At 42.4% G+C, this 16,561-nt stretch overlaps 1 protein-coding gene and 1 long non-coding RNA gene across 2 annotated transcripts in view; one reads left to right on the top strand and one right to left on the bottom strand.

Annotated features, from left to right (window-relative positions):
- The window catches only part of FGF12 (fibroblast growth factor 12), a 224,000-nt gene that overhangs the window by 186,437 nt on the left and 21,002 nt on the right, over positions 1 to 16,561 (bottom strand). The gene's annotated exons all lie outside the window — the stretch shown is intronic.
- On the top strand, positions 2,302 to 5,503 carry LOC113968704. The gene is made up of 3 exons (XR_003534618.1): positions 2,302 to 2,384; positions 4,123 to 4,256; positions 5,275 to 5,503. It is a non-coding gene; the product is annotated as an uncharacterized LOC113968704 (long non-coding RNA).

The raw sequence follows: 16,561 nt of genomic DNA, 5'->3' as shown, positions 1-16,561 counted from the left end.
TTCCTATGTTTAGTGTCAGGAGATACCCTGATACAACATTTGAAGTAGACCAAAGTAAATACCAAGTATTTTTTGGGTGCAGGTTGCCAGCACAGCTCCTGCTGCCCATGCCCAGAGTCCATGTCAGTCAACAGTGCAGGACTACGGGGAATCCCCCTGAGGAGCACAGAGTTGTGATGCTCAGGGCTGACATTACCTTTCTAGTCCCCTGAACCACCAGCCTCCCTTCAGCATCAAAACTTGGCTATTCCTACTGCCCTAAAACCCTGCACAGCCAACAGCATGAGGTGAGACACAGGGAGCAGGGGGCTGTGTGCTCAGCACAGAGATCAGCTGCTCTGAAATACTGCAGGCAAACTCAGAGCAAATAAAGGGGCAAGGAAAAATGGTTGTGTCTCCTCTGATGGCTTGGCTGGCAACCAAGGGAGAAAAGAGGAAGCATCCTTCTGTTCAGGTCTTGTCCCCATCTCCAAGACTTCTTCCACATTGAGCCATTCACACTTGTACGAAGCAGCAACATTGAAGTCAATGATACAACTGGATAGAGAGAAGGGTCATACTTTGTGACAGGATATGACATGATGCAAACCCCCATCTACGTGAGATCAAAAAGGCTGCTGGTAGGAACAGGAACATGGGCATATGGAAAAATCCAGCTCCTAGAATGACTTATTAGACAAAAATAATTTTAAAGGTTGTTTTAAATTCAATGCTTAACTCCCTTCTGCTCAATTAGTGAGGCAGTTAGTTGACTATATCACTACATTAGAAAACAGAATTCCTTTCACATGCAGAACATGTAAAATAGTGCCAGTTGTGACTGAGTAAGCCCCTTCTATGATGTCTTTTAAAAGGCAATATGTGTTTGGGTAAGTAGCTAGTGTATTCTCAAGGAAAGTTTATTTCACCAGTGTTCACTCTGACATCAGCTAATTACAGAAGTACTGAAGCTACCAGTGGTGTCATGGTAATTGTAGCTGATGTGTACAAGGCACAAAGAGCCAATAGCCATGAAACTGCTTCTCACTATCACTTCACAGAAAGTGCTTTCACTTCTCGGAGCACTGTAGTTACTTGCACCTTCACAGCTCCACAATTTATTGGTCATTTCAGAGTCATAGAAATCCAGGCAGAGATGAAGTGAGGCAGGCATGAAAGACTCAGGAGAACTCCCCTTACCCAGAGGGGTTTCACTTCTGTTTGGATAGAACACTAAGTCATCTCTCAAACTCCACCAGACTCAGATAGAGCTGGGCTGCAAATTTCAGGCAAATCAGTTGGTCTTTAATTCTAAAAAAAAAATGCCTTAAATAGCCAGAGGACCCCTACATTCAAAGTTTTGAGCTTTAGAAACAACTTTGGGGGCTAGGGAGGGAGGCTCTGTACAGCACGTCCATATATCTAATGAGACAATAATTAAACATTTAATTTCCCAATCATGCTTTTGATCTGGTGAGCAGTGTTGTGGTTTAAAAGCCCTGTCAAACTTACAGATGCAAAATAAAACCTGCTTAGCATGCGGAGCAGCTCTTCAATTTCTGTCAATAACAGTGAGGACAGGTGTCTCTTCTATATAATGCTTGTAGCTCAAGGATCCATCTTCTCCAACAGATTTAGACCTTCTCCAAGAACACTTGGCTTCAGCTCCAAACTGAATCCTGAGTTTTCAGAAAATTACAGCTCTGATTAGATTTATGAGTTGATTAAGAGGCTTTCCAAGTCCAAAATTTGGGTAGTTGCGCTATAACAAGCTGTTCCACTACAAAACCCTAAAGGCAAAGCCAGTTTCAATTCTAATTTCCAAGAACAGCGTGTACTCTGAAGACATGCTGCACGCTGCAAGGTCTGCCTGCAACAGCACCTTCAAGAAGTCACACCTATAGTCACATGCCATCAGCTGTTACAGGTCTGATGGACTTGACCTCTATAGCTCTTACCTGGCCACAATTACTGTGATATCTCTGGACTCCCATCTCTAAACATTACAAACACAGCACCCAAAGCATAGCTCAGCCACAGCACCTGCAACAGGGACTCGTCCTCATACACACTGGACCATCACAGCCACAGCAAGGTTGTGCACTCACACAGCACTGTGGATGTATCAGAGCGAGACAAGCACGAACTAGGGATGGACAGCAGGTTAAGCAAGGACTGAGTAAAACTCAGCACAGGCAGCAACACTATCCCAAAAAACCCTTTGTAGCCCTAACCAGGCCTCTGCACTGCTTGGGCTGGTGTGCTGCTGCCACGTGAGGCAGCTGCGATGGAATAAACTGGGGCCTGACGTCACGATGATGCAGCTGCACCGGATAACAGAAAGCCCTCCTTTGGCAGCAAACAGCCTTGAAAAAGTAATTAGTTTTCCCAGAGTTATTAGGAAAGTGAGTAATCATGTGTACAGCTACAGCAGTGCTGTAGACACTGCGCTCCGACTGAGGGAAAGGCAAAGCTGAAGTGAGATTTGTTTGCAGTTGTAATTGTTCTCTGCCCTGACTTTGTTCAAGCAGCTACAATTAATAATCTCTAAATTTCAACATCAAAAGCTGAGATAATTAAATAGAGGCAAGGTCAGACAGAAAAAAATAATTTTTTACGTTACATTAATTTTTTCGGCTGAGATGGTTTTCTTTTTGAGCTGATATTAAGAGCATACATATTTTAAGTAAGTCCCACCGGCCACACATGCCATCAGCAGAGTGCAGCATAGCAAAAAATAATTGAAGTAATTGTTTTTAAGGACAAAGTATATTCACTTCAATTTAGCGAAGATTACAGTTTACATAGCTGAAAAGAAACCAGACATGAACCTCTGCACTGAAATTATTTCCATACTGAAAGTAATTCTTCAGATTCTTCTCTGTGAAGAGAAAAGCCCTGGATATCATAACCTATGTGTGGATCAAAGTAGCACAGTGGAAGAAAGCCCTGTTGATGCTAAAGTCTGCACACAGGGAAAAAACTACAAAACACAGACAAAAACTCCAGGACCCAATGTTCAACTACAGCAATGAGAGCAGGAGAATATTCTTAGCCTGGAGACAAAAATAAATTAATGTAATTACTCCAAACAACAAGAAAAAATCTATTACAAAATGGAAGAGAAATTTGCCTGTCAACTAAAGCAAAACAGTTTAATACATTCTAATTTAAATGAAAAGTGAAAAAAAGAAAAGAGAACCTAGGTGAAAAAAAAATAAATCACCTTTTCCTCCCAGATCCTAAAACTAGAGACTGTTTCAAAACATTAGAAGTTTTTCATGGAGCACAGCATCTGGGACCATTTCACACTGAAATCACATTAGCACATCTCTTTCATAGTGCAGCCAGGTTGGTTCTCACTTCTTTAATAACTAACCTGTAAAACCTTTTCTATCCACCAAATAAGCAAGTTTGTGCTGCTACAGAATATCCCACTGTAAGGACAAATCTATCTTGTGATTAACTCCACAACAGCAGAATCCCACCAGGGATGAATTAAACAACATCATTTTTCCACCTTTTCCAAAAGGAGGACTCAGGTATTTTCAAATCCTTTTCCATTCATCTCTGCTCACAGCATGTGTAGCTTGCAAAAAAGTTCCCTTTATCATCTTCTGTAATTAATTTTCCCTGAGTAGAAAACAACACACCCATGAGAAACTTGTGCTTGGTCTGCAGGGAACTGCAGCATCATGTATCAGAAGTGGCCTCGGCATATTTGGCACGTTGCTGCATTGATTCATTGCCCTGTCACTGAATATAACTGGATGTTTATTAACAATGAAAACAAATACATTTTATCTTCTATGCCAAGACCTGTTCTTCTGAACAAGAGAGAAGCACTAAGAAGAAAATGAGATATTAATATGCTTAAAATAAAAATCTAGAGCTGGCGTCATGGTATGTGATCTAGTGATTACCACATGAGGAACACGAAGTTTAACACGACATATGAACTGTCACAACTCCAGTTTGTTTAGATTTTTCCATTCTCAGCATAAAGATAGGCTGTATAAACCAGCATCCTGTTTCTACAGGGTATTAGCAGAGAGACAGGGAAAGGTATCTAGGTACACACCACAGGTATTAGCTACCTGGCCTCGATATTCTCATACTCACTGATCATTTTCCACTTTTCAGGGTTTCCTGAATCAATGATTTTATGATTCGACAACACTCAGGGAATTCAGTGTTCACTAATCCCCTCCACATCTCCCTTGACAAGCGCAGCTGCCCTGGGATGGATGCAGCCACCATCCAATCACCTCCCACAGGTAGAAGCACAGCAGAGACAGGGGACACGGGAGTGAGACTTCTGGTCACAGTCTGCAGCAAGAGCCTGGTGATGCTCAGAGACACCCGCCCTATATCCAAGGGATTACAAAACTGCATCACAGGACACACATCCTTGGACCCAACAGCTGCTCCAGCAACAAGAGTCCTCTAAACTTCAGTGTTGGGTAGCTTTGTGATAGTAACCACACAGTAGCTTTGAAACCAAACCCCAGGAACGAATATTCCTGCTCCCTGCTGAAGACAGGCAGAAGCCCAGTGCCAACTGGGGCTGACTGGCTCCTGGGCATGTCTTGTACTCAACACTCAGCCTGCATCCTGCTCCAGCAGGAAACATCCCGAAAATCTGATGTCAAACACAGCATTAAGCATGGTGAAAATACAGCTCTTGAAGGCAATCTTGAATCAAGACCATTTACCGTAAGTCACTCCTGAAATGATTCAAATAACATCTATTCTGCAATGAATTCACACTCCACTGCTAACAGGGTGTCAGAGAGACTTGCTCATGGGCACAGAGTCCTTCCTCCAAAGCAGACAGTAGCCATCTCTCATAAATCATTGTACACCAGAAGCACCATCTGCAATAACAAATGAGACCTTCAAGGCATCTTTAAAGTCTTGGGTTTGCTACATTAAGTTTGAAGCTTGTAGCTATGTCTTTGGTAGAAGAAAAGATTCCAACAGCACTGTACTGTGCATGTCACTATTTAGGGAATGAAGAGATAGTGCCACACTGCTCTAATTAATAGAGACTCAGTATCCTCAGTCCATGGCCAGGAGACAGAACAATGGTAGCTGCCCTCTCCACTACTGCTTTGGGGGTTTAGGACACATTTAGGTGAAGCAGACTTACAGCACAGAAAAAATAGTAAAAAGCAAAAGGAGAAAAAAATGCTCTTTGTGACTGCCATCTGCACTGGACTACAATATAAAGCATCAGTTCCTAACCACCCACCATCTGAGACTGTTTTCCAAAGGACATCTTCCTTTTTGCAGGTACAGCATGTGCTCGGCAACACCTGCAGTTACTCTCAAGGGTTCCGACTTGCAAGTGCACCTTAGCAGCAGCATTGACAAGGGCCATATTTCATTCCATACATATTTACTGATTAACAACCACATTACAGCAGAGTACATGTTGAAGGCATACGTACCAATACTACAGAACTGACAGACCTGCCCGTTGTGGGACATTCAGACTTACAGCGAACCTTCTGCAGCATCAAGCAGGTAGGTCTAAGTACTGAGCTCACCACAGCTCAATTCTGCCCAATTGAGGTGGGAGGGTCAAAATTAAAGAGGGGGAATAAAAAGAATCTTTGCAACTTTGAACACTTGTTTTGTCTGGCAGCAACATTAACGGTATTTGCAGTTATCAAGTGTAACAATTCACGTCTTCATTCTCATCACATCTTGGCACAGGGAGAGAATTAAAGATGTCACATTTGCCAACTACCCATATTAAAATCACATGGCTGCTGTATAAACTTTCAATTATGGAGGATAGAGGCTGAGGGTGGAGGAGATAATCCTTATAAGAACTACTTCAAAGGGAGAGTATGGATGAGATTTCAGAAAGGCTAACTTAGAAGCTGTGTGATGTATCTGTTGTTTTGATATCAAGGTCATTCTTAACACTTAGACGTGGTTTTCACAAAGGAAGTCTTTTAAAAATATTTTCTCTATTTGTTTCTGCAAATCAGCTGATTCTAGTCATAAAAATCCCATTAATTGAGTGCCACACAAATCATCAAAGAATTCCTTCGCTGTTCAAAGAATAAGACAAATAAGGCACAAGACAATCAAGGAACCCTGTTTACACCAAGCTGAGGAAACCCTAAGCTCAAGCCCAACACAAAACAACTGGAATCATTTCAGCTCACAGAGAAAGTGAGCTGAGAATGCCTGAGTCATTTCCCATTTGCTCCCCTGCCCCAAGCCTGTGTGCTGTGGATTAGTTGATTTTTTCACTATACACCACACTAACTTGTGCATACAGGGGAGTTCAAGCTATGCATTTTGAGAATAATGCACTATGTGAAGTCTGGTTTTATCTATTAACTATGCATGGTGCTTTCATAATGCATGCATTTCATCCCCACAAGCCCTGTGCACTGACAGCTTTCAAACCTTGCCACCTTCAGGGTGCCAAGAGAACAACAGAATGGCCTGCTGTCCTATCAGACCCCGATGCAAGTTTCAGGGCTTGTGAAGCTGGCTGGCAAATATCCCAAGGGACTAATAACAGTGCTTCACTGCATACAGCCACATCTCAGTGATTCAGTGGAAGATAACTTCTCTCTGTTTTTCAAAAGCATCTTTCTCAGCCCACAAGTGCTCAACCAGGCAACCCTGTGGGGCATGGAGGACACAGACTTTGTGCAATGATGCTCCACCAACTGCTAGAGTGGGATGTACGCCTTGGTAAATGAAAGGTTTTCATCTGGTTTTCTCACTAGAAACCAACAGCAAAACATGGATAGCCAAGCAAAAAAGCTGAAGCAAACAAACCTTAGGATTTGTTTCCTCTCTGTGTGCCTCCTATTAGGTTAATTAGTTTTATCTGTCTACGCAGCAGAAGACTACAACACACCAGAGGAGCCAGGGTTGCTCATTTCTGAAAACTCCACTCCTCAATAATGCTGCATCCTGGCAGAGAGTCACACAACAGGAATGGGGAGAAAACAGTGATTTTAATGTATCTGTGAACGGTAAATACAGAAGAAACTCAACAACTTTCAGTATTTTGTGCCCTTCAGCCAGTGATAACTCAGATAAAAGATAAAACTGAGATTTTACTCTTGTTCTTTAACAATCATCAAGAATGGATAAGAATAAAAACTGAGATACTGAAAGGGATTTCAGCACAGAAGAACTGGAGGTCCCACATGGTTGTTACTGAAATGCTCCCCAAACATTATCACCACCGTCCAGATGACAACATACTAACTCAAAAGTGCTGTGACCAACAATAAGCCACTTGGAAGCCCAGGATTACACACATATCATCTGGCATAAAGGGAAAGGTGATGATAAGGAACTGAAAACTAGGAACTGTTATTTTAATAAATAAAGGCCCAGTGGTGAATCTATCTAGTAAAATTAAGGACCATATAAGGTGGGGTTTAAGGCAATTAAAGATTACTCCAATGCTGTTTCAATCTGTTCCGTATGGTAGGGGTCAAAAAAATTACAAGATATTTTTAACACTCTTCATTGCACAGGGACAGTAGTTCAGTGGTGTATGCACGTGTTACATCATCGGTTCTGCACTCCTCATTCTACTACCAACTAAGCAGAATCTGAAAGTGCAGTTAATTAAACAGAACCTAAATTCAGCAGGTTTGGATGACTTGCACCACAGTTTTAAAAGAACATCCTGAAACACTCTTTTATTGATACCAATTTTAAATATGTTGGGCACATAGAAGTCGCAGTAGCTGGAACAAAATTTGCTGATGTGCTAAGTATTTTAAGAATTAAATAGAAAATCCTAATAATGATCTCCAGAAAACTGAGTATGATAAAATTAATCTGTATAAATTGGAAATTCTCCAGAACACAAAGTATCTAGTATTATTGACTTTTAAAAAAAGTATAAAATACCACCCTTTAACACGATTTTAGTCAATTAAATGACACTGTTAACTTTTTTATACAGAATTTAGCTTCACGCTACATAATGATTTGATTAAGATGAGGAAATATCTATTAATGGATGAAAATAATTTCATGCAGTGGTGATTAAATAGTCATAGGTATACATGTACGTTCCTACCGAGGGCTTGGTAGAGGCTGCTCCTTGGCCCTATGGTGTAAACACATATTAATGAGTGGAAGAGAGTCTATAATTATTACTTATCAAGCCTGAAAATGGCAAACAATGTGGGAATGCTAAAATAACTGAGAAGAGAACAACAGATCCACATGTCTAAATAAACTCCACCAGGGAACACAGTATAGACTTCAGTACTGCCACACACACACACAAAGCAACATGCATGGGGACAGCATCCTGTGAAGCCATTGATTTTCAGAAACTTCATGATCAACATGTAATTAGAGAAGTTGAGCACACTGTGCTGGAACGGTCCAGTGCTCAAGAGAGCTCAGAGAGGCTTGGGATGGGGGATGCACAAATAAGATAAAAAAATAAATCAGCATGTGGCATTTAACACTGTCAAAATTATGTTAAGTTTTAATGCTTGCGATCCAAGAAGGATATTGGAAAACTGGATCCAGTGCAAAGAATCTCCAAGAGGATGATTAAAGGACCAAAAGCTCAGCTTAGAGAGAGGCTCCAGAACCACCATCTGTTCTCCCTAACAAAGGGAGAAGGTTAATGGGACAATCTGATCACAGTTTACAAGTACCTACGTAAGGAACAGAAATTTGATCAAAGAGCTGTCCTTTAGCAAATCCAGCAAATTTGCTCTGTCCAGCAAATCAGACAAACTCAGGCCCAAACCAAGACATGTTTATGATGTTTAACTCTATCAGTTAATGCTCATGTTGACAGTATTACCAGTACTGATACCTATCAGTAAGGCTGAATGCAGGACAGTAAAAACTGTCTTGGATTTTCCATCACAAGTTAAAAACATGATGGCACGATTTTTTTTTCCCTCCTACTCAGAGGCAACTTTCTAGCTAAAAAAAGGAATTAATTCAGAGCAGCCAGGGAATTATTTTCATAGCACAGACTTCACACGAGCAGCTCTGTGTGTCCCATGAGACCCCTACAGCAGGAGCATCACTCCAAGGAAGGGACTGTGGTGTGTCGCTAGGGACAGGCTCTGTCATTCTGGCAGCTATCAGGAATTAAAGTTTTAAGACTAAAGCTTCTCTGCTGTACCATGGGCAGGCCAGCATTCCCCCACCAAGCTGGTATTTATCCCAGTACCTCATCCCTCAGCATCTCCCACAAAATGTGACTATTGCAGTTAGAACATGCACATTCACATGGAGCCTGAACTCCATGGAGCTGCAGCTCAGGTCACATTCTGCAGCACCCTGGGCCACGCAGTAAGGCAACACCTATATAATCCTTTTTTAGAGAAATCTCATCTTTAAATTAAACAGTCATTTTTTATTGTAACTTATTTTTATAAAGATTGGGGGATATTGCTTTCTTTCAAATGCTCTTTGGCTCTAGAAGCTGAGGGAGCAGAGCATCATTTGCAAGGCCCCCAATGTAGACCAGTTGTTTCAATAGGTTTTGCTGAGAATAACCCTTGGAGGTGGCCTTTAGGATAAACACACCCCAGTCACAGGCCTGGGCAGCCTATTTAACAGTTACCTTGTTAATAACCCAGCAGGGTTAAGGAATAAGTAGAATCATAGAATGGCTGGATTGGAAGGGATCTTGAAGATCTAGTTCCAACTAGACCAGGTTACATAGAGCCCCATCCAGCCTGATCTTGAACACTGCCATGGATGGGGAGTTTGCAACCTCCCTGGTAATTTAAGCTCTTCAGCATATTTTCTTAAAGAGCTCTTTTGGCTCCTGTGTGCCATAGGTTTGTGCCAGGACACTTCCTCAGGGCAAGGAATTAGAGCACAGAAGCAAGTGGAGCCGGTGTTGCAGTGTAGTATACTTTGAGGGAGAGCCCAAAGGATACATGAAGTTCCTTGGACTCCCCACCTCAAGCCCCAGTTCTCTCACTATGGGTTATGAAAGCATTTGTAGCTCCAACCTTTTGGTACAAACCTATTCCTCCTCTCCTGTCCCACACACTTAAGTGCAAATCAATGCTTCCTGCCCTACACACTGCATACAGGCACTGTTTTTAAGGGAAACACAACTACAGAGCAGAACCTAATACCTCAAATCAGATGCGCAAAAACCTACTGGTGGATTTCTAGGTATGAAGGCCTTGGGGAGAAGCAGAGAGAGTTTGGCTAGAGGCAGAGGCAGCCTATAGAGAAGCCAGTAGGAGGCTGGCAATGTGTAACCATTTATTAATTCAGTTTGTAAGAGCCAGACCCATGCAGCAGCCTCTAAAGGCAAGGCTCCGCTGAAAAATTCCCTGCCCTGTCCCTCTGCCGAGCTTGCTGCTCCATTCCTGTGTTCCTGCACGGAGCCACTGCTGTTTTGGAGGGGGAGGGAGCCCATCCCTCTCTGGCAACGCAGGCACCTCATGTAAATTCATTGAATAAATGCAGTCATTTCTCTCAGCTGATCCATCCCCACGTGTGCATGTTGAAGCTGTGCCAGACCCTCAATGCAGCCAACTCTCCTACAGTTCATCACTCCTGAAGGTGAAATTGTTCATCACCCTTATCAGCATTTCCTCCTTTCCTTCCCCTCCCCTCACTGCCTTCCCTGAAGTTCCTGGCCCTCCTTCCTCACAGGAGCCTGGCTCTGCACAAGTCAAAATCAAACCCAGGCAGAGCCTTGAAATAGACCTTGGAGAGTAAAGGACATTAAAAAGTTATTTTAAGCTGAGGAAAACTGCATTTCCCTTAGAGACTGACTTCAGTCTCTAGAGCCCTTGAATTTTTAGGCTTAGATCTGTCTCCTTGATAAGGCTCCATAGTAGCTGAGACCCACAAAGAAGTTTCCAAAGCACCAGCAGACATAAATAACTGGGAACAAAACTGGAGCATCATCACTGGATGCTCACATGAGCTCTGGCTTCTGCAATCAGTCCATGTGAGCCTTTAGTCATCTGAAACAGCACAACCCTCAGCTCTTCATAGAGGAGGAAGGTTGTGCTGTATCAGCTGGAGGTGATTCTTTTCCCTCTCTATTTTGGAGCAGCCACCAACTCCTAGTCCTGACCTGACCTGAAGAAGTTACTCTAATTAAACACATGAAGGTCTGATCAGCAGAGCTGCACTCTACTCACTACTGATTCCGAGATCCATGCAGGTCAGGAACACGTTATCGCATCCCACAGGACTGGACAGAGCATAAAAAAATATCTCCTTCCTGCAAGGGATGCTTGTCACCTCTGGGTGCTGCTCTGAGCAGAAGCCCCCACACTAACCATGGGCATCCAGGGCCTTCAGTGTCTGTTTTGCCTAATGCAATTTAACTACTAGAAGGTGAAAACACATGGGCAAAATATACTTCAAAATTCACAGACCCTAACCTTTCATCCAGCTGTGGAAGTTCTAAGGTGGGCTTAAGTTTATGTAATCTTCATTTTTATTAACTTCAGCTGCTGTGGGTGCCCTCTAAAACAGAAAAATGGGGTCTCGGTTCTCCTTTAAAAGTAAAGCAAGGGAGGTACTGACAGTATGTAGTAAGAGATCTGCCAGAGGAAAAGATGAAAATTATCTATTATATTAAAGAACACACAAGCAGTCAGCCAGTCAAGGAACCTTTTAATTTTTTAATTAGAGATGTTTTTCTGGCTTGTTTGGATTTGGGGAGGGAACAATAGATTTTTATCAGGCTCTTTTCCAGACTCAGTTTTACAGCTTTAGCTCTGTATGCACTGCTAAAGAAATTAAACATTATTTACTTTCCAGAAGTGACTGGTGATTGAGGGTGCCTAAATTGAGACTCTTCATATGGTTTTTAATTGCATTTAAAAGAGTGTGCAATCATTTATCAAATCTGTTACCTTTCAAAGCATCATCAACTTCATTTCTACAAAGAGGCACTAACTACAGTTCCCAACCACTAGAAAATTCCTGCTCATACCTTGCCACCTTTTCATTGTACATTTTCCCACCCAGGGCAGCAATGACAGATGTAAGCCCATGGGGACATCCATAATACTTTTAAAAACAGGGTATCTCAGACTTTTTCTCCAAAAACCCCCACATCTATACATTTGGAAGCCACACAAAATTCAAACCTCAGAACAGCCAAAAGTTTGGCATTACAGCTCAGATCCATTTGGTTCGCTCCCTGACTCCCTCTGCTCAGAGAAGCAGTTTTTTGCATCTGCTCAGCACATGCAACCTTATCATGCTGCCAGAGCCAGGAGCCATGTCCCTCAGCCAGTGGCAAGCAGCCCATTAGTGGCATCTCACTCCTGGAAAAGGCACAGCTTCAGACTCAGCTGAGCTCCAAACTGAGGGGGAACAAAAGCCAACAGCAAAAGTAGAGAAGCTCCTTGCCTTTTCTCCTTGGCTTATCTGTTGTACAAGCTAAGCTGTCTGCTGTTGGATGTTTTGGAACCAAGACTGGATTATAAACTGAAAACCCAGATAACAGGTCTCCTGGCAAATCAAAGATGCTCCTTTAACACAGCACGTTGACATAGTAAGTACCTGCACACATCCTCTTCTAGCTGGAAATACTATAACACACCAAAAGCCAACCCATAGCTTGAAAGTCCAAAAGCTGCTGCAGTAATTGGGTTTAACCTGCATAGCACAGCATGTGTGGACTGAACATTTTAAGCAAAGCTGTGTTTTTATCTCATTAGGCCAAGATCAGTGCTGTCTTTTCCACAAGTAAAGCTACATACCTGCTTAGCTCTCTGCAGTCCTCACCCTTTAATGTGGACAGTATCAGGTTTACATCCCTCTGCACGTGGCACCATCTGCATGCTTTAGGCTCAGATGCAACATACCTGCTTTAGCATCTGTAACTACACCTTAATCTCTTAGTATGATTTAAGAGGCAGTAATTTAAGATAGCAAATAATACCTGATCAGTGATTTCAGGCTGCCACAGTGCAGTTGTGTGTTGCAGCTCTAAAGATACTGAAGGGAGGCTGCACATCTGCAAGGAGGAGCTAAGTCACGTGCAGAGCTTTACAAACCGCTTCTGCTTAAAGCTGTTTTGAATGAGCCACAGGCACCTATAACCTGGCTTCAGGCTACAGGGTGAAGAGGCCTGAGCTTGCAACAATTCTGGAAGCTAAAGGTGTTTAAGCTTTGCCCATTGTTTTCTATGCTCCCTTATTTCATGCATTAATGAGATCAATCCACCGCCTCCAGATTTCCCTCAGCTTTAGAGAGCTTGTTACTAGACATTACAGAAACTTGTAAACAATTTTCAAACACTCCAAAGACATGTCCCCTGAAGGGGGGTGAAATTTCCCTAGATGGTCACATTCAGCTCCTTTATATATCATAACTGCTACTTGATCATTTTCAGCTCAGCAATACCCTGAAGGAACAACTGGGATCTGGACTGAAAGGACAAAGTACCATACACAGACATAAGAAGGGACAGTGCTTGTCAAGCATTTGTAATCTCAACAGGGAAATCAAAAAAACTGCACACCAAAAGCATGGTAAAGGGACAAAACCTGATCAAGGTAACATAGCAAACAAGTGGAGAGGCAAATTTATTACCAGGGTGTCCCCAAAACACCCCAGCAGCTTGTTCTCCTTCCCTGCCAAGTTGCCAATCTGCTGAACTCGACCCTTAACTGTAACTTCTTAACTATAATTATCTTATTGATGCAGAAATATTAACAGTAAGTGGAGCTGCGCCGCAGCTGAAGTCATCATCAGATATTCTTCTCAGCAGCCGTGGGATGATTTGTCACTTCTGCATCAACATTCACTTGGGGTCCTCAGCTCCACAAACGTAGTCCAAACAGTAATCATTCATTCACCCTTTGATCCATAAATAGACTTGGGTTGGCAAGACACAGGTTACGAGGAAAATGTAATCCAGCAGACAGAATCAGCACCTCTCATTAGCCCCAGCAAACCAAAGTCACCCCTGCAACTTCAAATCAATGAATCTACAAGAATCACCTGCCCAGTCCCTGATGCTGACTTGTACATCATGAACGCACTTCCACTCATTTTCCCATTTCCACTATTGAGACCCAGCTCAAAGTCATTGTCCAAATCTTAAGTACAGACAGAAGAGATATTTTCTAGCACAACTCAGAAGGTCTAACTTTGTTTCTGCTTTGAGGTGGAGTTATTTCCTACACCCCCACAATGTCTATGCTACATCAACTGAATATTTTTAGAGCTGCACTCTCAATTCTGAAGTGTTAATAGACAGATTAGATTTGAATTTACTTGTGCAACTTTATAAATGCTAGAGTCAACTTAGAGAAAGAAAGAAAAAAACAAACTACTATTTGAAATGTTGCTCTGAATAAGCTAATTTGCTACCAGAGATAGTTCAGGTAACATATGCTATCACTACATCCTATCAGTTGCATAGGCAGTGTGGTAAACAGCTGCTGCTGTAGTTAATAAGCATGTGCATTTTTTTATACATATGTGTACATACATAAGCACAGAGTACGTATATTCTAGTCCACTGTCACTGGACAAACAGAGCTGCTGTTCTGTACTACCAGAGAAATCTCTAGTGCAGGAGGACAAAACTACAGACCTGGAGCCATTTGGGGTACCACATAACAGTACTGAAACAGTTCAGTGTACTTCTGGTGCACTTCTGACATTTGACACAGCCGACATCTGGAACCGCTGACTCCCAGGAGCTCCTACAGGAAAAAAGTGCTCCCAGCTGGCTCTTTTAAAAAAGGTTTTGTTAGTCATAAATGCACTTTAATTGAAGATTAATTAGAAGAAGCAATCTTGATTAAATTTACTTGAGGAAAAGGTTTCTCAGGTCCAGGTTGGAAATAGGGACTAGTACTCTGAACAGATGGGGCTATCCAGGTATTCAGATCATTTCACTCTGTGTAAACAAGGAGTGGGAAAGCACCTATAATACCAAAAAAGCTATGGGGAAAAAAACATTGATTTTTAACTGCCAGTAAAATAACCTGCAGCAGTTGCTGTATATGTGGATGCACACAGGCAGGATCAACACCCAAGATCTTACTTGGATTTTGCAGGCAAGAGACAAACATTTGTTTCTCTGCTCACCAGACACTCAAGGAGCCAGAAAACTAAAAACTGTTTCTGTGAAGCATATTGTTATTACGAGGCTACATCTTGCATGGCTGTGCTGGCCAGAGTCCCCACTGAGAGGGCGAGTTTGGAATACTGGCTCCCTGATTGGCCCAGTCTTCTCTACACTGCAGCAACTGGCATGAAAACCAGGCTGCTATGGAGAAAGCAGAGATTTATGCTTGTCATGTCCATGAAGAAATGTGGATCCATTAGATGTGCTAAGACCAACAGCTATATTAAGCTGTTATTAAGAATGTATATTAAGCCACTTTAGGAAGTGTGAAAAATTTCCCAAGCAGCTTTTGTTGTTCAGGCACTAACCTCAACCCAGAATTTTACTAGGTATTACCTGCTATTGTTTTCGTTTTCTTCATTCTTACAACATACCTGCAGGTGCTAAGTGTCAAATTAATATTAAAGGTTTGGCTTAGAAGCATCTGATTTTAACTTGCAAGCAATTCCTGCATCTCTGTATTCTATACACTGGGAAGATGTCAGTGTTTTCATGTGCCTGCTGCATCAACAAAGATATTTGGGGACCATTGTAAGTGCTCTCTACCGCAGGCATCATCCAAAAGTTCAGAACATTTCATAAACACTAACTAAGCCTTTCAGGCATCCACAGTGAAGTATTATGACCTCCATGTCACAGATGGAAACACTGAGGTTGTGACTTGCCAATGGACAACATTATTTCTATTTCTGCTTCTGGCACCAGTTTATAGAGTGTCCTGGCACTGGTCCCTGCACCAAGCACCTCCCTGGTGTGGGCAACACTTTTCCACATGCTTCCCAAACCTTGCACCAGGCCTGCTCCCAACAGGAGACAAAGACACAGGACTCATCACATCAGGAAAGGAGCACAGCTCTGGCAGCTCATGTGATGCCTTTTCTGAGAGGCTGGCAGCCTTCAGGGCTTCTACTGGAAGCCTGGAGTCCAGGGCTGTACCTGTTCTTCAAAGAGGAAAGTGTCAAAGAGGAAAGTTTAAATCCCAGCCCACAGGGAACACAGGCGTATCTATGCAGAAATACAGCAGAACCTCCTTGAATTAGCTTTTAAGCCTTTTTAAAAACACTTCTCCCCACTTTTCTCCATGTTAACCAGTCTAGCAGCACTGCTAGCACCAATTTAGAGCTATGAGAAACATTTATCAGCAGCCATTCTTCCAATAACTAAGTGAAAGGCTGTATGAAGCCATGCTGTTACCAAAGAGAGGCACTTACCCCAACTCAAAGCTTATTTTATGCTCATGAGCTTATACGCTGATTTCCTCCTCTGCTACAAGCTGTTTAAAGGGTTTCTAACTTAAAATGGAAAACGGCTTTTTACAGCTTTAAAGTCACAACAGAAAGCTCCACATGCCCAGCATGTCTAGCCAACACACACAGAGCAAGACAACCAGAATGCAGCATCTTCTTATGCAGCTTCATAACACCTTCCTGCCTGAGGAGAGTCTTCCTTCATTCCTTACTTTCCCCTCCT

The sequence above is a fragment of the Neopelma chrysocephalum genome, unplaced genomic scaffold, assembly GCF_003984885.1.
Source record: "Neopelma chrysocephalum unplaced genomic scaffold, ASM398488v2 Primary Assembly neopelma1_69, whole genome shotgun sequence".
Classification (NCBI taxonomy): domain Eukaryota; kingdom Metazoa; phylum Chordata; class Aves; order Passeriformes; family Pipridae; genus Neopelma; species Neopelma chrysocephalum.
The sequence above is the reverse complement of the archived record's forward strand: the minus strand, read 5'-3'. Positions and strand labels throughout refer to the sequence as shown.